The sequence below is a fragment of the Macaca fascicularis genome, chromosome 1, assembly GCF_037993035.2.
Source record: "Macaca fascicularis isolate 582-1 chromosome 1, T2T-MFA8v1.1".
Lineage (NCBI taxonomy): Eukaryota > Metazoa > Chordata > Mammalia > Primates > Cercopithecidae > Macaca > Macaca fascicularis.
Genome location: NC_088375.1, coordinates 192,826,839 through 192,847,456, shown reverse-complemented (window position 1 = coordinate 192,847,456; position 20,618 = coordinate 192,826,839). Strand labels below are relative to the sequence as shown.

Genomic DNA, 20,618 nt, shown 5'->3' with positions numbered 1-20,618 from the left:
CCGCTATGCTCTCTTCCATGGTGGCTTAATCTTTGAACCATCATCTTAACCATTAGTTCCAGGTAATAACAACAGGAAGGCGCCCCACAACCAGGAGAAAAGTGAATGCTGCTGGGTAGCAAAATCCACAGATGCCTGCTACAATTCCTCTGCCAACCCCAAACTGGCTTAATTACTTTACTCACGGATACATTTATCATAACTAGTTAGGCTTTTTTTTTTTTTTTTTTTTTTTTTTTTTTTAAATTTATTTATTATTATTATACTTTAAGTTGTAGGGTACATGTGCATAACGTGCAGGTTTGTTACATATGTATACTTGTGCCATGTTGCTGTGCTGCACCCATCAACTCGTCATTTACATCCGGTATAACTCCCAATGCAATCCCTCCCCCCTCCCCCCTCCCCATGATAGGCCCCGGTGTGTGATGTTCCCCTTCCTGAGTCCGAGTGATCTCATTGTTCAGTTCCCACCTATGAGTGAGAACATGCGGTGTTTGGTTTTCTGTTCTTGTGATAGTTTGCTAAGAATGATGGATTCCAGCTGCATCCAAGTCCCTACAAAGGACTCAAACTCATCCTTTTTATCAGAGTGAACAGGCAACCTACAGAATGGGAGAAAATTTTTGCAATCTACTCATCTGACAAAGGGCTAATATCCAGAACCTACAAAGAACTCAAACAAATTTACAAGAAAAAAACAAACAACCCCATCAAAAAGTGGGCAAAGGACATGAACAGACATTTCTCAAAAGAAGACATTCATACAGCCAACAGACACATGAAAAAATGCTAGTTAGGCTTTTATGTTCACATCACTACTACTCTTTCTCAGAAAATTTCCAGCTACTCATTCATATTTATTCATAAAGATATACTTCTAATCTGTCTCCTTCCACTCTGATGAGATTGCCCTTTCCCCAAAGCACCTTAAATTTTTATTTCCTACAAAGCATCCCTCCCATGGGATGCCTGCTTCCATGCTCTCTTCCTGCCCATAAATTTACCCTCCTTCAATACATAGATCAAATCTTTCCTCCTGCATGATATATTTCCCAATTACCACATCTGGAAGTGTTATCTCTGTCCTGTGTATGGCTACAGCATAAATAGCATTATTTAAATGGTCCAGATTTGTCAAGTATTTTTTCATATTTGTCATAATCTCCCAAGTAGGCTGTAAACTCCTTTGGGAAGAGACTCTTGTTTTATATTTCTACATATTCTTCTCAGCAACATGCACAATCCTGAACACATAGTTTCTACACTAAATGCGTATTTTTAAACAATTGTCTGGTTAAGTCACCACCTCTATATATCTCTTCTTTTTTCTCTAAGGAATGAACAGCAACAGAAGAAAGTGATAGAATAATGTTTGCGGTTTATGATGTGGAGTCTTCTCTGTAGGTGAGTATCCATCGTCTGGGAATGGTTGTAAGTACTTAAAGTATCTTGGGTGCTGGAGCTTTGATTTTAGGCACTATGGAACATGCTGAGATACAATGATGAATAAAATGGACACAGCCCCTGTCCTCACGAAGCTCACAAATTTCTTTTCCAGGGCTGTAACTCCTTATTCCATTATTTTCATAGTGGTTTTTATTTTTTAAATTTTCAATTTTAATGTAATAAATTTTCTCAACTTTTATTTATTTGTTATTTTTATTTATTTATTTTGAGACAGAGTCTCACTCTGTCGCCCAGGCTGGAGTGCAGTAGTGCAATCTCGGCTCACTGCAACCTCTACCTCCCAGGTTCAAGTGATTCTCATGCCTCAGCCTCCCAAGTAGCTGGAATTATAGGCATGTGGCACCACGCCTGGCTAATTTTTGTATTTTTAGTGGAGACAGGGTTTCACCATGCTGACCAGGCTGGACTCAAACTGCTGACTTCAAGTGATCTGCCTGCCTCTTCTTCCCAAAGTGCTGGGATTACAGGCGTAAGCCACCACACCTGGCCATCAACCTTTTTTTAAGTTAATGTTTTTGGAATTTTATTTAAGCCCTTCCCTATGCAAAGACCATGAAGATATTCTCTTATATTACCATTCAAAATCTTCCATTTTTTTGCTTTCAAATTTAAGTTTTAAAAGCCCATTGATATGGTTTGGATCTGTGTCCCTGCCCAAATCTCACATCTAATTGTAATCCCCAGTGTTGGAGGTGGAGCCTCGTGGGAGGTGATTGGATCACGGAGGTGGATCTTTCATGAATGAATGATCACCATCCCCTTGGTGCTGTTCTCCTGACAGTGAGTGAGTTCTCATGAGATCTGGTTGTTTAAAAGTGTGTAGCACCTCCCGCCATTCTCTCTCTCTTGCTCCTACTCGGGCTCTGTGACATGCCTGCTCCTCCTTCACCTTCTGCCATGATTGTAAGTTTCCTGAGGCCACCGCAGAAGCTGAGCCAATGCCAGCATCATGTTTCCAGAACCATAAGTCAATGAAACCTCTTCCCTTTGTAAATGACCCAGTCTCAGTACATCCACTGCAACTGATTTTTATGCATTGTGTAAAGTGATAGTCAAATTACATATTTTTCATGTCATACCCATGAGTCCCAGTACCATTTATTGTAAAGTTTACCCTTTATCTGTAGCATCTCCTTCGTAATATATCCAGAGTCTGTAAATGCAAAGTAGTGTTTTTGGGCTTTCTACTTTGTTCTGTTGGACTCTTTGTTTATCCTTGAATCAATACCATGCCATTGCTATTACGATAGCTTTATAATAAGACATGATATCCATACAGCAAGTTCTCTGACTTAGTTCTCCTTTAAATTGTCCTAGGTAGTCCTCATTTAAAATAACTATGATCATGGATATTTCTCTTCCTCTTTATGGTTCTGTCATTTTCTTCTCTATATATTATTTGGTTGTTAGGTACATATACATTTCAAACATATTTTCCTTGTGAACATAATTTTTTATCCCTAATAATGTTTTTAATCACAATCTCTACTTTATTTGATACATTGCTTATTATTTGACAGTATATAGTTTTCCATTCTTTTATCTTCACTCCTTCTGTAGTCTTATGTTTCCAATGAGTCTTCCTCAACTGGCTGGGATGTTGAATACCCTGCTTCTATTCCTTTTGTGCTTATTTTAGAAATGACAGCATACATTGTTAATGTATCAGCCTCAACACAGTCATTATCTTTACTCTCCTTCCAGGTAATATAAGCACCTTAGAATCCTCTTGATTCTTTTTACCCCCTTTCTTAACTTATATGCTGTTGTCGTCTTTCATTTCTAAATATTTTAGCCCATAAGATACTAAAATTTTGTTTATGCTTCATTGTTCATCTATATTTACATTCACCCACATGGTGACCTCTTTATAAAATCCTCAATTCCTCATAGCATCTCAGCTTTTTCCATCTGTAATTGCTTTCCTTCTGCATAATGTACATCAATTAAGATTGCCTTCAGTGAGGCAAAGTCACTAAAGTGGTGGCAAATTCCACATTCTTCTTTATATGAAAATGTTTTCATTTTGCCATTATTCTTGAAAGGTACTTTGTGCATATAATCCTAAGTTTTCAGCTATTTCAGTTACAGATATTATTCTACTGTCTTCTAGATTCCATTGGTGTTGAGAAGTAAGTAAAACACTCTTTCCAAAGTCGTATGTCTTTTTTTTGTTGTTGCTGCTGCTAGAATTTTCTCTTTGCCTTCAGTGCTCTGCTTATGAATTCTCGGCTTAATAAATTTGATCAATTCTGGAAAAATCTCAGGCATCATCTCCTTGAATAGTTGTTTCTGCCCCATTCTCTTTCCTCTCCTTTCCAATTAAATGCATGTTAGATCTTCTCACTCCAGCTTCCATGTCTTTTGGCCTCTCTGTCATATTTTTTGTCTTTTTGTCTCCCTGTGCAGCATCTGAATAATTTCTTATGCTTCATCATTCAATTATTCACCACTTTCTTTTTGATTTTCTCAAATGTGCTGTCTAATGGGAAATCACTACATTTTAAAATTTCAGTTTTATATTTTTATTTCTAGTTCTGTTTAACCTTCTTAAAATCTGCCAAGCCACTTTTAATTGTTACCCATTCCATGAAGATATTTATAAGTGTACTTTTATATCTATGAACATAATAAGCATAGGTTTTTATTTGTCTCTATACTTATAATACATACAGAATTTGTGAGTCTGGTTTTCTTTTTTTCTATTCATTGCTTCTGCTGTTTTTCGCATCGTATTTTGTTTCCCTGTATGCTTTGTTATTTCCGACTGTACTGCTCATTGTCCCTTGAAAATTAGGAAGAAGGCGCCCTCCTCTGAAGATTCATCTTTGATTCTGCCAGGTATCTGGGGGTGGGGTTAGGAACCTGGAACTGGTTCTACCTTAAACTTGGAACTACCTTAAACCAAGTTCATAGCTTGAGGTTCTCAGAAATTGAGGTGACATAAAACCATCCTCAAATCTGTAAAAAGGGCCAGGCATGGTGGCTCATGCCTGTAATCCCAGGACATTGGGAGGCTGAGCAGAACAGATCGCTTGAACCCAGGAGTTCAAGACCAGCCTGGGCAACATGGCGAAACCCCGTCTCTACAAAAAATACAAAAAATTAGCCGCCCTTGGTGGTGTGTGCCTATAGTCCCAGCTACCCAGAAGGATGAGGTGAGAGGATCACTTGAGCCCAGGAGGTCGAAGCTGCAGTGAGCCGTGATTGTGGCATTGCACTATAGCCTGGGCGACAGAGCAAGACCCTGTCTCAAAAAAGAAAAAAAAATTCTGTGAAAAGGCTTGTCAGTCACAACAACGTACTTTTCCTTTTTTCTCTTACCCTGCTCAGTACCAGGGCAACCTCCCTGCTGTCCCAGAAGGGTAGAGAGAACTAGTTTTATTTCTGGTTCACCTTTGCCCTGAATAAATCCAGCTTTATATGGAGATGGTCTCCTATGAGACTCTCCACCTTGAGCAAGGCATGTACTTTGACAAAAACCTCTTTGTCCTGCAAGGCCACCAAAGCTAAAGTCTATATTTATTAGGATCAACAAATGTTCTCAGGGCAAAAGCAACTTAGGTGTTCTAGTGTTTTAGTCCCTCTCCTCAGCTCTTTAGTGCTTTTAAGAAAATCCAAATTTTTTTCAATTTAAAAAATATATCCAACATTTTAATATTTTCAGTGGAATTTTGGTCCAAATAACCTATCCTACCATTATCAGAAACCAAAGCCTACCATTTCCTCTCTCCATTATCATTGAGCTGAGTTTTTCTGGACAAGCTACAGTATTTGCATGAGATCCCTCTTGGCAGGGGAGGAGGATACTCTTTCAGATGAGCTATTTTTACAACCCAAAGACTCTTCTTCCCTGCTACCACAGAGACAGAGTACTTCCTACAAATATGGCAGCCTGACTATATGATTCTTTACATAACCCCTCTTCTTTTGCTCCCTGAACCGAACTACATCTAGGAGGGTTTCTTCCACCAGCTGTACACTCAGTTCCCAAAACTACTGCAAGCAACAGATAACAACTTTTTCATGTCAGGGTGGACTTTTCATCTTAAAGAACATGACTTTTCCAGTGCTTTCCAAGATCTACTATCTCTGGGCTCTCTCACCATTTCTATGTTGCTTCCCTTCATTTCCTCAATGGCTTCTGCCTGATCTCATCTACTTGGGACAGTCTTTACATGTATTTTGAAGTCTATGGACTAAATATCTCTCCTACATTTGCTGTGAATAGAGTTTTCAAGGGTTTTTTGTTGTTGTTGTTGTTGTTGTTGTTGTTGTTGACCTTGCTTTTGAATGTTTCTAGGAAGACAAGTTGAAATGCCACCAAATGAAGCTATGTTTTTACACAAAGATTCAAATAATCTTGACTCCTCTCTCTCTCACACACATAACCAATACCCAATATATTGGCAAATTCTGTCAATGCTACCTTCAAAATATATTCAAAACTTGTCCACTTCTTGCCATCTCCATTTCTCTTTTAGTCCAAGCCACAATTGTATTTTATCAGGACTATTGCTTAGCCTCCTAATTAGTTTTCCTGCTTCACCTTAGCTGCCCTACAATCCATTCTCCATACAGAATTTACATTTCTAAGACAGAAGCTAGATCATGTCACCTGTGCTCAAAATCTTCCAATAGCTTCTTATGTCACTCAGAATAAAATCCAAAGTCTTTAAATAACTGTGAGGCCCTGCATTCCCTCCACCTCCTCCTCGCCCATTATTTGTTGCATTGAAGGCACAATATCCTCCTTGCTGTGCTTCACACAGGTCAAGCATACAATTGCCTCAGGGCCTTTGTACTTGCTGAACCCTCTGTAGGTGTATTAGTTCATTTTCATGCTGCTGATAAAGACATACCCGAAACTGGGAACAAAAAGAGGTTTAACTGGACTTACAGTTCCACATGGCTGGGGAGGCCTCAAAATCATGGCGGGAGGTAAAAGGCACTTCTTACATGGTGGTGGCAAGAGAAAAATGAGGAAGAAGCAAAAGCAGAAACCCATGATAAACCCATCAGATCTCATGAGACTCACTATCACGAGAATAGCACAGGAAAGACTGGCCCCCATGATTCAATTACCTCCCACTGGGTCCCTCCCACAACATGTAGGAATTCTGGGAGATACAATTCAAGTTGAGATTTGGGTGGGGACACAGCCAAACCATATCAGTAGGGAATGCTCCACCTCTAGATTTCCTCATGGCTTACTTTTTCTCACTTAATTTGCATCTCTGCCCAGATATCACTGTATTAAGAGGCCTTCCTTGAACAATCTGTCCAATACAATGTTCCCTCCCATATCCACGCCTGTCTCCTGACCCAGTTTTATTTTTCTTCTTGGTATTTATTATAATCTAATATATTTTATGTTTTGTTGTTGTTGTTGCTTAGCGTTGTCTTTTCTTCCATCAAAATCTAAGCTTTAGAAGAATAGGAACTTTGTCTTGTTTTGTTCGCTGATATATCATAAACATCTAGAACAGTGCCTGGCATTATAGTAAGTGTTCAGTAAATACCACAGAATGAATGCTGTGGACACAGAGGAACCCAATTGCAGGAAGTACAGTAGAAGGAGAGACCAGGAAGCACCTTTCTTTCTGCTGCCACGTGATCTTACACCTCCTTGACATCCAGCTTCTTTACTCACTACTCCACTCCACCTTTCCAAGGTCACCACTTCCAGCTTGAGTTTATAAATCCTCCCTGCCTGAGGCTCCTCAGCTTACTGACTCAGTGTCCAAATCTCAAATCTGATTGGTCTTTCTTAGTCCAAAAATCCATCGAGAGTCCAATTAGCCATTGCTGGGGGTCAGGGGGAGGGGAATGTGAGTGTATCCATTTATATGCCAAGTATAGTTACCCTCCCCAGGCTTCTACAAAGAGGAAATAAATGCTGCGGAATCTTTAATTAAAAACAAAACAAGCCTTCTCTAATACATCCCTGACACCGACAGAGAGAACATATATAACTTCTACTAGGATGCCTCTAACTCAAATGCCTTCAGAATCCTGGCAGGTAAGATAAATGGGTGAAGAGGCCAGGGTGGGGAATATGGCAAACTCGGGAGTCTATGCTGCATCCAAAGAGGGCAGCCACTGTAACTAACTACTGCCTAGAGGAACATGGGGCCAATGTCGCCAGATCTTCTGATTGTTCAAGAGAAGGCAGGAATCTGTATTTTAGTGTGAACTCTCCCACTTGTTAAATGACAACTATGACAACTATGCAGACTGAAGAATATACATCCACTGAGCAAATCTGGCTAAGGGATACCAGGGTACAACTTCTGTTTTGTAAAGTCAGCTCAAGAACAGGACATCAGTAATTTATCACACTCAAAAGCAATGTTTCTCACGGGGGCTCAGTGTGAAGATTTCATTAGTTGGAGTAACCAGTACTCTCAGTCCCCTTTCACAGCACCTGCCCCCATCTTCTCTACCAATCCTGGTACAAACTTCCACCAACTTTTAACCATGAGAGACAGAAGGCTTATTGAAAAGCATTTGGGCTTTGAAATCAAGTGGCTCTGGGCTAAAAACAAAACAAAACAAAAAACAACAGTATTACCTCCAAGCATTATTCCTTAACCTCTCCAAACCTCAGTCTACTCATCTGCAAAATGCGGATGTTAATTCCTACCTAGAAGGGTTCTTGGGAATAATTATTATTATTAACAGACTAGTAGCGGCCCCTTCCTAGAGAAAGGCATGATACTTGAAAAATCTGCAATTGTGATACAGAATGTTCATAATAAACTAATGCCATCTACATCTCTTTGTGGAATAAGTAGAGGGCAAAAATGCATTTAATAAATAGCACAAGGATGGAAAATACAGCTCTCTGAAGACCCAGGTCTTCACACCAATGTAGTTGCTTGAGAACCTAGTCCAAAATGTCTAAGTTTGTAGAAACTAGCACTAATTAGAATTCATAGACATCAATTATGTGATTATTCAAGAACTCTCTCAACTCTTAAATCCATTTTTGTATGCATATTACAACACAACACAGAGTCAAGTAAAGGCATGCCAATTCTCCAATGGCCAAAAAAAAAAAATTAATCCTGTAGTTCAGGGAGACACAATCGGGAAAAGAAAGCCCTGTTTCTAAAGTGTCAGCTACAACACTGTCTCCACCAGTGGCTGGAATGCAAGAGTCTTCCATCCACTGACGAATGTAGAAAGCAATCGCTGTAAAAGGTCATTTCATAACCACTGGAAATACTGCCTTTCTCCCACCCGACTCTGCCCTGTGCTTTCTGGGGAGGAGTCATCATACCTGACCCTGTGGAGAAGCCATCAGGTCAGAGGCAGAAGCTACAAGGAACCCATGGCTTTATACCACACAGCATGCCCTAGAGCAAGCCTGTCCAACCTAGAGCCCAGGAGAGCTTTGAATGCAGCCCAACAGAAATTCATAAACTTTCTTAAAACATTATGAGATTATTTTGCGATTTGTTTTAGCTCATCAGCTGTCATTAACATTAGCATATTTTATGTGTGGCCCAAGACAATTCTTCTTCTAACGTGGCCCAGGGAAGTCAAAAGATTGGACAACCCTGCCCTAGAGGGCCATGCAACAGGAAAGGGGGCATCTTAAAAGGAAACATGAAAATTATGCTCCCGTCAGGAACCGAAAGAACTCTCCACAACTGATACCAAAAACACGTTTCTCCTAGCAGAGAACTCTAAGTAGGCTTCTTCTCTACCCAGGAGGTTTAAAAAGAACGGTGTGTCTCTAATCACTCTACTTTCCCACCAAGAAGAGCTGAGCTCCCCCATTCCAGATTTGCCTGGGCCTATTCTTATTTCTCAGGCCTTCGTGGCTCTTATAATCACACATGTCGGTTATCAGTTTTCCTCCAGGGAGGCCCAAGCACCAGAAAATCACTTATATCCTTCACTGCCAAGCCTCTCCTATTAGGCAGGCAATCTGTAACTATTTATGCTATTTTCTAGATTTTAAAAAAGGAGGGGTGTCTAAGATATAGGTCAATATCAGCCAGGAGTTGACAATCACTGAAGATGGGCATTGGGTAAACAGGGGTTCAGTATTCTATTTTCTCCATTTTTGTGCATGTTTAAAATTTTACATAACGAAAAAGTTTTAAAAGGGAGGGTCGAAGGAGGACACAGATATAATCTGAAAACAAAACCAAGTGTTCTTCACCCTCTACTCATGTCTAGACACAAAAAAACCTGGGAAGTGCTCAGGCTCTCTCATCAACAGCCTAGAGGGTTCATGCACCCTCAGAGTGGAGACTGTATCTCCTAAACACTACTCAATGTCCTTAACAAAATAACCTCTGAAAAATTCACTAGAACTTTTCAAAAGTATTCTGGAAGAACCCAGCTTCCCTTCTTGACCTATAAACCCTTCTGCCTCTACTAATTACCCCTACAGCCTCTTCCTACTACTACGGTCTCTACTTCCTGTTCCAGACTACTGTGCCGAACAACCCAGTTATTGAAATAGCTCCTAGGTGGCAGGCAAATGCCTGTGTTCCAACAGGTTGTTTAGCTGCTTCTTCCTCTTGGATGTCAGACGTGATCAGCTTATAGGAATATTTTGTATTTTCTTCTTCTTCCCTTTAAACTCATTTTGCTCCTAGTAATTTTTTTTTTAATTGCCTACAGTGGAGTTTTCCAACTTCAACACTATTAAGATTTGGGGCTGAATAATTCTTTGTTGTGGGGGCTGTCCCATGCCTTACAGGGTGTTCAGCAACATCTATGGTTTGTACCCACTTGATACCAGTGGCACAAACACCACCCCAACTTATGACAACCCAAAGATCTCTAGGCATTGCCAAATGTTTCCTGAGGGACAAAATCACCTCTAGTAAAGAACTACTAGTCTAAAAAATATTGAAAATCCAAGAACAATATTGTCCTGGCCCCACACCCCAAAAAATGAGATTATACAGTTTTTCTCCCACATATACAACATCTTCCAACTTATAAATTTGTAAATATAAATACTTTGTAAATGTTGTATCCTAAGCCAGAAATATATAAAGTAACAAGAGTAAAATTAATTTAAAACCTTCACAACTATATTTTCTCTGTCTTCACGGCTTCCTGTGTGAATCTGCTCTGTCTTCATGGTTTCCTATGTGAATCTTATTTGTTTCCTCCAAATTATCCTGTTTTCCAGTCAATGTGATAATCCAAATATTGTGCTCCGAGCCCTCTTTGAACACCACATAATCTGTGTTTGAATCGGAAAGAAAAACTTCCAATGACTTTCTCAGTACTCCCCATGACATGCACTGGCTCTCCAGAACCTATTTAACAGGTGTCACTGGACAACAGAATCCCCTAAAAGAACATTTCCCTACAAAATCAGAAAAAAAGCATCGCCAATGCGTCCCCCCACCCAACTCCAAAGAGTCACACCCCAATCTCATCTCTGTGTAACCACAGGAAGGCAGCATCCTCTCACACACAAAACGCTCCAGCCCTACAGCTCCCAGTTCCAATTCTGTATTTAAGACTCGGAGTCAGAAAGACTCACTGGTGCAGGCTCCATCTCACTGCCACCCCCTTCACCTCTGAGGCAGGAAGAATACCCGATTCCCAACCTGACCAAGAAGTGCAATGGGAGGTTAAATGAGCCAGTGTCAAAAGCTGCAACACCCACTGGGAAATACTGCAATTTTTCTTCATTAGGCAGAGGGTTTCCCACCAATTTAGATGGTACACTCCCTTCTTGAGGAATCTGTTTTTGGTCTGCACAGGCCTTGCATTAGACACAGTCTACGATACAGCTTTGGGGGCTATGCATTTAAAACTGTCTCTCCTCCCCACCCCAGTGGATTTCCCAGCTCCAATCAGTGGCTCTCCCAAACCTCTGTCCTCTTATTGCCCCCCGCCATTCCCCTGGGAATGTCATCTTGTTCCTCCTTTCTCTTGCTTATGGGCAGGCAGGTGCTGGGTGCAGGGATTTTGCCTTCCGGGGTCCATTCCTTCCTGGACCCATTTCATGCCACTGTTGATCTCAGCCTGGATACCCTCATCCTAGATTCTGGCCATGGCCTCCTAACTGGTCTCCCTGGTTTGGTCTTTCTCCTCAAATATAACTTTCACTCTGACAATGGATAGTCTTTCAGGAGCACAAGCTAGAATAGCCGGAAGCCTTCTGTGGTTTCCCATTCCCTAGCACCAGATACAATCCTGTCTTCTTTGGTGCACAGTTTGTGAAGCACACCAAATGTCTGACCCTGGAGGTGTCCAAGCAGAAGCAGGATGAGCACTGAGTGGGACAGGGGCCCGCACGCAGGGGGATTTATCCACTAGATAGATGACTGAGGGAGATGGGAGGAGGGAGTTAAACTAAATGACTTTTAAAGTTTCCTTTCAAGCATGACTTCCCATGATTCTGGGAACTCTTTGGTCCGCCATGCAGGTCCTACCATCATCTGGCCCCTGCAAAGTGATGCCTCCTGCAAAGTGATGCCAGACAGTCCCCTATAATGCTCCTCACATGGTCCTGCACATGGTTACCCCACCTCTATAGGATGACTTCTTTTAATTGTCGTGGTTTTTTTTTTTAATTACAAAAGTAACAATCCTTGGTGCAACAAAATAAAACAATACTGAAGTATTACCATGAAGTCCTTAACCACCGCACTCCCATGGGTAGCCACTAGTTTCAGCAGAATATATGCCCTCCTAGTCCTTCCTATGACACACACTCCATTCACTTGACACCTGGTCTTATGCCTTAGGAAGAAGGATATTTTATTCTTATCTGCATTGACTTATCTCTCCAGTTCCCTAGGGTAGTAAGGCTAGTTAGTTCATCTGCTTCAATTGCTGTTATTCCACCAGTGAGGAATTGAAAGGGAAGGAGAAAAGGTTTCTTGCTCAAAATCACAGATTAGCTGGTGGCACAGTTAAGACCAGAACAAGAACTCCTAACCCAGTGTTTGTTGTTACACTGTAAAGTGCTCTTCTCCTCCCCACCATGCAGAATATCATATTGTACAGACAGCAGGTAGAAATAATTGCCTCTTGAAAGCATAATCTGCAGGGGCAGGATAGTCCAGTGGTAAGTACTTGTACTTTGAACTCAGGCTGCCTAGGTTAGAATCTGGCTGTCATTTACTTAACTATGTGATCTGAGTCAAGCAACTGGGCCTAAATCTCATCATCCCTTCCTTATAGGACTGTTGTGAGAATTAGTAGCTTAATATCTGCAAACCCCTAAAAACAGTACGTATGTTAATAAAACATGCTATCCTACCTCTAATGTAACACCCAAAATACAATAAATATCTTCCTTATTAAAACATAGGCTGGCAAATTAAAACCAAATCTTTTTAGCTCTGAATTTTGTCTAAAAATGAATCAGCATGGGTGAAAACTCATAGATTATTATTCCAAAACAGATTTAAGTGACACAAGAACTGTAATCATTACTACAGGAAGGAATGACCTCATAAAGACCTCATACATCAGAAGCATTGTAACATTTACTGCACCAAATAATAAACTTAAAAACAAATCTTAACAGCCTCTATCAGTAATTATCTAAGTAAACTGGGCTGCAAATCTGTTAGAGAACTGTTTTTAACCATGATAATATTTCTAGTAAATTGCTGCTTCTATACCAAAACTACTGGTGTTGCAGAACTGGCATGCTAATAGAAAGATTATTATAGAAACACTATTAAAATAAATCGATATTATTAAAGATTCAACACTACAACAGCGCCTAAGAGATTTCAAGCTGTATTGCTTAACGGACAGATAAAAGTGCTAATTAAGTCCACTCTTAGAGGTTATCCCTAGGCAGAACTGTACACTCAAGTAGCAAGAGGTCTTCAGACTAAAGGAGGAACCAGTAATGCCAACCCAGCTGGATACAGCCCTACTGAGAAGATGGAGAGAGAATGGGAAGAGCCAAGGTTTTCTGAACACGAAGGTAACCTGGTAAAGCAGACAAGTATCCAAACTTACTTGAACCTCAGTGTTCTCCTTAACTGCTTCATCAGCAACACTTCTGATTCCTCCTTTCTTGAGTGAAGAAAACCAAATAACCCACCACAGACTGAAGACCCTCAATAAACGGCACAATCAGCGGGAGGCAGAGAAAGCCGTGCCATTATTACCAAAGCCTCCTCGAGCAACCAGAAGACGTGGAATCGCTCTCTCACCTTGGCCAAAAGCATCTCTCCACGCACCGAGCCCAGAGCTCTCAGAGGTTTTTAAAGAGTTGCCAGACTGAAGGCATTTCGTTCCAGGATCTATTTAGCTTTCCCACCTTGTTAATTAACTAATTACGGATGGGAAAGCAACTCACCAATACAGTGTCAGGAAAAGGCTAAGTAAATTCGCCCAACTGGTCTAAATGTCAATGCTAAATTAAGAAAGGGGGCAAGTGCGAGAGACTGAGCCGTCCCCAGACTGCTGCAATCCAGAGCTCGCTAACGTAGAGACGAGAGACCCGCGCGCCCTGCAGCAGCACCCTCCCGGCCCAGAGCCGGGCTGCCGGCAGGACTTCTGAAACGGAAACCTGGACCAGGGCCACCCCGGGCACAGGGAACGCGGCGGGCGAGGCGCATCCTCGCCGCTCAGCCTCCGTCTCCCCGCATCTCTCGTACGTCAACAAACCCTGACCACAAAGTGAAACTTTCCTGCCCCCCGCGGTCGCGCCGGGTCTCTGCCCTCTGCCTGGGACCGCGTCGCGGGGACAGGTGTGGGGCCGGGGCTGAGGAGGGGCCCCCGCCCCAGGGCCGGAGGTTGTGTAATCCGCCGGGGAAGGGGGGCTCAGGACAGCTCCTCGCGCCAGAGCTGCGGAGGCCGGACAGGGGACCCCAGCTGTGGGGGCCGGCGCCCGGAGGCGTGCGGGGGGATGGAGAGGGCTCTCGTCCCGCCCCCCGGGACCGCCCCCGGGCGCAGTGGGGAGCTGCGGCGCTGACACGGCCCGGAGAGGGCGCCCGCGCGGCGGACCGAACCCGAGGAAGGGGGCGCAATGGCTCGGCAGCGGCGGCCAGCCTTACCTGCGCGCCGGGCCGGGGCGGCGGGAGGCGGCTCGGGGTGCCAGGGTGGCGGGCGGCGGGCGGCAGCGTTGGCAGCCACCCGGGCCACGGCATGCGAGGAGCCGCGGCGCGGCGGCGGGCGCGGGACTGACAGCCCCAGGCCCCGCCTCCAGGCCCCGGGCCCCGCCCCCTTCCTGGCTGCGCGGCTCGCCCCGCCTCCTCCGCCCACCGCCGGGGTCAAACTCGGTCCATCGGCTCGGAGGGCGGGGATGCTCGCTTCCAATTGGCCCCAAAGGTGCCCGCCCCGCCCACTCCCCGCCCCTTCCTTGGCAGGGAAGCGGCGCGTGCGCGGTGGCGGGGGAGGGTAGCGGTTACGCTGAGCGCGGGCGTTCCTGATCCCCAACCCCTGATACCCGGGTATCGTTTTTTCATCCCGGGCAGCTGGGACCCCAGGATGACCTAAGGAACAAGGATTCAGACGCAGACTCCACGGTGAATTGACCTTATTCACCTGTGAATGAACATCCAGGAGAAAACCAAACCCGAATGGGCCAGGCTCTAACCAGAGGAGACTCCAAAACTGTGATCTGCATCAGAAAACGAGCCAGCCAACCGGTTCCTGGCTCTGCCGGGTCTAGGGGTGCTTTATTCAAGCGCTGGGTTCGCTCCCTGGTCAGCAAGTATGAGGTGTTTGCAGAGGGTCTAGAAGATGTGAAGTGAGATTAGCCCGCATTAGGGCTGTGCCAAACAGAAAGTGAGTGATGCTGAAGAAAGTGGCCTCTTCTGCTCCAGCCCTCCCTCCTCCTCCCCATCCCCTGGCTCTCCCACCTCTCCCGCCGCACCAGCTCCCTACCCTCAGCTTGTAAACAGTATCAGGTCTCGCCCAACAAAAATCAGTTCCACTCAAGAGAACTGGAAACATGTCTATAGTAAAACTTGTACACGAATGTTCATAGCAGCGTATTCAGAAGGCCAAAAAAGGAAACAACTGAATGTCCATCGATTGACAAATGGATAAGCAAATTATGGTCCATCCATACAATGGAATAGTATTCTGCCATAAAAAAATAATGAATTCTGTTACATGTTACAACATGGATGAACCTTAAAAACATTGTAGTGCTCAATGAAAGAAACCAGTCACAAAAACCCACATAGTGTATGATTCTATTTATATGAAATGTCCAAAATAGGCAAATCCATACAGACAGTAGACTAATGGTTGCCAGGGACTGGGAGGAGGGGGGAATGAGGAGTGACTGCTTAATGAGTACAAAGCCTCTTTGGGGGGTGATTAAAATGTTAAGGAATTAGACAGTGGTGATGTACCACCATGATGATGACTGTACAACTTTGTGAATATAACAAAAAACCCCACAGAATTGTATACTTTAAAAGGTGAATTTTATGGCATGTGAATGATAATTTAAACCAAAAATCCAAATGACCAAATAATTAAAAACAAAACAAGCAAACAAAAACCTCTCGACACTGTATGCCCTCCAAGTTACCATGCAGTTAACCAGCCCTTCTCATCCAAGATTCTTGCAAGGGTAGCCCACACATTTTCACTCCCACTTACACATTAGCTTCCTAGAATGTGGCTTCTGCCTGCACCAGAGCTCAAATCTGCTCTCTCCTTGAAATTTTATCCTGTGGCTTTCTATGACCCCGCACATTCCTGGTTCCCCTCCTCCTTCTGTTCTTTGTCTTTTGATCTTATTTTCTTGGCAAATCTATTTTAATCTTTTCAAAGCTCAAAACTTATTTTGATCTTTTCTGTGGCTCCTTCCAGAATCCTTCCTAAGTTATATTGTCCATACCTATGAGTTCAGTTCAGTTACTATGCTTCAAATTCTAGCCTCCACCTGATGTCCCACAGAGTTCTCAAACTTGGCATGTCATAAGCAATTTGTCATCTCCCCTTCCCCATCTTCTATCTTCTCTCCAGTAGTAATATCTACTACCACATTCTAGGACCTGGGAATAATCCTTGATTCTGCCCTCTTCCTTCTGCCAAAATCAATCACCAATTTTTATCTCATAAATGTTTGTAAATCCCACAATATTACCACAGCCCTGGTCCATAGCTCCACCGTCTTTTGACTTTTAATTCCCATCGTCTTTAGTGCCCTTCGGATCTAGTTTCCACACAGCTGTTGAAGTGGACACCCATTACTTCAGCCAGCATAGCTCTTTCTTAGGGTAACATCACGCTGATTTTCCTTCAGGAACTCACTCCATGAGATACGGACTTAGGGGGACTGCCAGTGAAAATGATGACTTTACCTGGCCCAGGCCAGGTGTGCCCCCAAGCTGGAGCACTATGACATCTTTCATTAGGAATTTGAATCCTAGGTGGAATAACGCTAGGGGCAGTTGGCCCTGATACTTCCTGACCGAGGGGACTTGCAGTTGATTCCCGCTATGTAGGTCCTGGGAAATTCCTTAAGAGCCTGGGTTCTTCAGATTTTTATTGGGTTTTCTGAAGGATCCCATATATCTCCAGTGCACTCCCCTGTAGGAACTTAATTAGAATTATCTTCAACCAAAGAATCTGATATAGAAATGTGTCCAAGACACAAACCATGTCTTTACTGAAAATTCATTAGAAGCATTCCATCACCTACAGGAAAGACACCAAGCTCCGTAATACAAGCCCCAAGACCCTCCATTACTCTGTTCCAGGCTGCCTGTCTGCACCTTCTTGCCCTACTCCTTACCTTGCCCTTACATCTCTGCCCTTCTGAATGATTTGGGGTTTCACATAATCTATGAGGTTTCATGCCTAAATACTCATGAGCCCCCTCCATAGAACCCCTCCCTGCTCCCATCCAGCTCACTTGAGAAAGCCTTCCCTGGCTCTTCCCTGATCCCAACATTCTGCCTTCCTCTGTGTTCTCAAGGCACTTGATTTTCCCACCCACTCACTCACTGTCATGGTATTTCACCTACCTGCTTTGTTATCTGCCTCTCCCACCAAACATAGAGTTCCTCGAGGGCTGTGCCTTCTTTTCTGTTTCTCTGCCTCCATAATTCCTGAGTAAGAGAAAGGGATCTCAATATAGGACATTAACAAATCTTTTGATCACAGAGATGAAAATCCGGGCTGGAGGCATCTCATATAGGTTATCAAAAAAATTGATTCCTCTTCTGAAAAACATTCCAGAACACTGCCAAGACCCTAGTAAGACTGGAGGACACTTATTTAAATGATAGTTCTCATTCTCTAAAATCTTAATTTCTCCTGAAATCCTTCATGCTTTAATAAGATACAGAATGAGTTAACTCAGACAATTGTCTTCATCACTGTGACTAAATGGCAAAGTGTGTTTTAGTACATATTTTTAATCATAGTTGAAGAACAAACAGTGTAAGCAAGCAAATCCATGGTTCTGTTTGGATGGCTATTGTGAAACATGTACCTTAAATGGAATTATATAACCACCCATCTGCAAACGTTGAGTGAGGAGAGCTGGATTTCAGTCACAGCTTAGCCATGACCAGCGGCTTGACCTTGGATAAGACATTGCCCTTGGACACCTGCTGTCAGTCTTCCCAGTATCCATTTCTTTATTCTCCCACCATTGGAACCCCCCCCCCCAAAAAAATCTGGGAAACCACTTTTCTCCATTCTAACCTATATGATATTATGGTTGTTCACCTGACCCCAGACTCTAGGAGTTGGGCCTGATTGTCTTAAAGCCATTGTTTCTATCCCATCCGCCTGGCTACAGAAGTTAGTTCAAGGGCAGTCATGAAACCCAATCAGAGCAAAGGGATTTGAAACACGCTTGCAAAGGGCTTCTGGCAAAGAAAAGATTCCTCTGCCTGTTGTAGATCCTATCAATGATAGATAGATGATAGATCAATGATAATGCAGCCACGTGTGACCACTAGGATAGAGATGAGATTGCCAGGCAGTGAAAGAATACTGAGGAAAGCAGAATGGGGAAAGAAACAGAATGTTGGTTATACTGCTGGGCAGTGAACAACTGGTTCAAACAACACCTGAAGCTAATAGACCTCTATACGCTTCAGTTATGTGAACCAATCAATTCCCTTTATTGTTGGAATTTAGTTTTCTGTCTATACCACAAACAGTTCTAACAGTAACAATCTCTCTGGGCCTCCATTTTTCATACATAAAAGTAATACGGATAACCTCTGAGGCTGCTGGAGTGCCGGGAGGAGGCCGTGAGAACATGGTCACCTGGTCCAAGGGCCTGGGTTCCCTGCTTTCAGCCAAACACCTGCATCAGGCTGGGGCCTTCAGACCTCAGGGAAGGCATCCGTCCCAGTCCACGTGGACTTCTGATGCAGGTTGAGAACAAAAAGAGGCACCTGGACATTCCCTGGAGCCCTCTGCGTGGTCGCGCTTCGGTGGAATTTGGGGGCCCTCGGCTGCCAGCCACGCTTGCTTGATAGCAACAGAAACCAGTTCTGCCCGACTCCGTGCCACAAAAAAAGCCACACCCCACTCACCTGACACCTACCCCATCAAGAGTCCATGCTGCTGAGCCCTGAGGGAGGGGAGGGCTTTGTGGTCAGGCTGCGTGGCGCGCCCTGGCCCTGCTCTGTTGAGGATGCGCAGGACGTCCTCTCCAACTGCACCATGCCGGGCTGCAGGCGAATTTCATCCACACCAGAGAGGGGTGGGCAGAGTGGTGAGGCTTTTGTTGAACTTGGATCAGGAGATGACGTAAAAATGGCCCTGGAAAAAGACCGAGAAAGCATGGGACACTGGCGCATTGCGGTGTTCAAGTCCCACAGAACCGAGGTGGGTTGGGTGTTGAAGGAAACACCGCAGTCCCAACAGTGCCAGCAGCGCCAACTAGGGCTTCCCGCAACTAGGGCTTCCAGAGCACTCGCGTCTGGATGCACAAAGAAGAAATCGTTCAGTTCTTCTCAGGGTTGGAAATCGCAGGAGTTGGCCTCGCAGGAGTTAGCTGAGAAGGCTCTTGGAACGCCCAAGGAGAGGACAAGGCACAGGGACATGGAGGTGTCCAAGAGCGGCCAGGAGGAAGTTAGGTCGGACTCAGGTCCCCCTGAGGCTCATATCCGTGCAGCCCCAGACCCCTGTGACCAGCCCGGGGCCGCTGGGAGCTACCCTGGCATCGTGAAGCAGGCAGGCGCAGGATACGGAGCCACGAGGAGCACGGCGGCCTCTGCACCACCGAGGTGCACCGAGTGGGGGAACCTCAGCTACTGTCTCTCCGGAATGTATGACCACAAATACAGCGACAGTGAGGTCACAGGGCAGAGCACCACCGGCCACTGCCTCTGCACGAGGGGCTGCCATACAAAGCGACCAAGAGAGACATTTACAACCTCTTCTCTCCTCCCAACCCGGTGAGAGTCCACATTGAGATGGGCCCAGATGGAAAAGTGACGGGCAAAGCAGATGTTGAGTTTCCTACTCAGGAAGAAGCAGTAGCAGCTACCTCCAGAGACACGGTCAGCATGCGGCACAGATACATAGAACTATTCCTGAATTTGACAACAGGGGCCAGCAACGGGGCCTACAGCAGTCAGGGGATGCGAGGCATGGGCGTGACCAACTACAGTTGTCTGGAAAGCCAGTCAGTGAGCGGCTGTGATGGGGCTGGCCACAGCAGGCGGAACAGCATGGGTGAATAGCACTTGTTTTGTTAGCAGCATTTGAGTTATTTCAATCAAATTCTCACAGGCCGCCAACAAGCAGTGAAGAGCAGTCATAATGGAGGAAGCTGTGGGACCCATTTTGCACCATGAGTTTGTGAAATCTGGATTTTAAAATTACCTCTTTAGGCCAGGCGCAGTGGCTCAGGCCTGTAATCCCAGCACTTCGGGAGGCCGAGGCGGGTGGATCACTTGAGGCCAGGAATTCACAACCAGCCTGGCCAGCATGGTGAAACCCCTTCTCTACTAAAAATACAAAAATTAGCCAGGCGAGGTGGCAGGCTCCTGTAATCCCAGCTACTCGGGAGGCTGAGGCACAAGAATCACTTGAACCCAGGAGGCGGAGGTTGCAGTGAACCAAGATGCACCACTGCACTCCAGCCTGGGCAACAGAGTGAGACCCTGTCTCTCTCTCTATATACCTCTTCAGTGTTTTCTCATGCAAAACTTTTCTCTAGCATGTGTTATTGAGTAAACTAAAACTATTTTCAGCTT

General features: G+C 44.3%; 1 protein-coding gene and 1 pseudogene across 5 annotated transcripts in view; one reads left to right on the top strand and one right to left on the bottom strand.

Annotated features, from left to right (window-relative positions):
• HIVEP3 (HIVEP zinc finger 3) overlaps window positions 1–14,627 on the bottom strand; it is a 542,129-nt gene extending 527,502 nt beyond the window's left edge. For all 5 annotated transcript variants that reach the window (XR_012421655.1, XR_012421658.1, XM_015437619.4 and 2 more), the window contains exon 1: window positions 14,484–14,627. The gene's annotated coding sequence lies outside the window, so the exon portion shown is untranslated. The remainder of the gene's footprint in view (window positions 1–14,483) is intronic.
• A 4,345-nt stretch (window positions 14,628–18,972) lies between these two features.
• On the top strand, window positions 18,973–20,102 carry LOC102131951 (heterogeneous nuclear ribonucleoprotein F-like; annotated as a pseudogene).
• The last annotated feature ends 516 nt before the right edge of the window (window positions 20,103–20,618 follow it).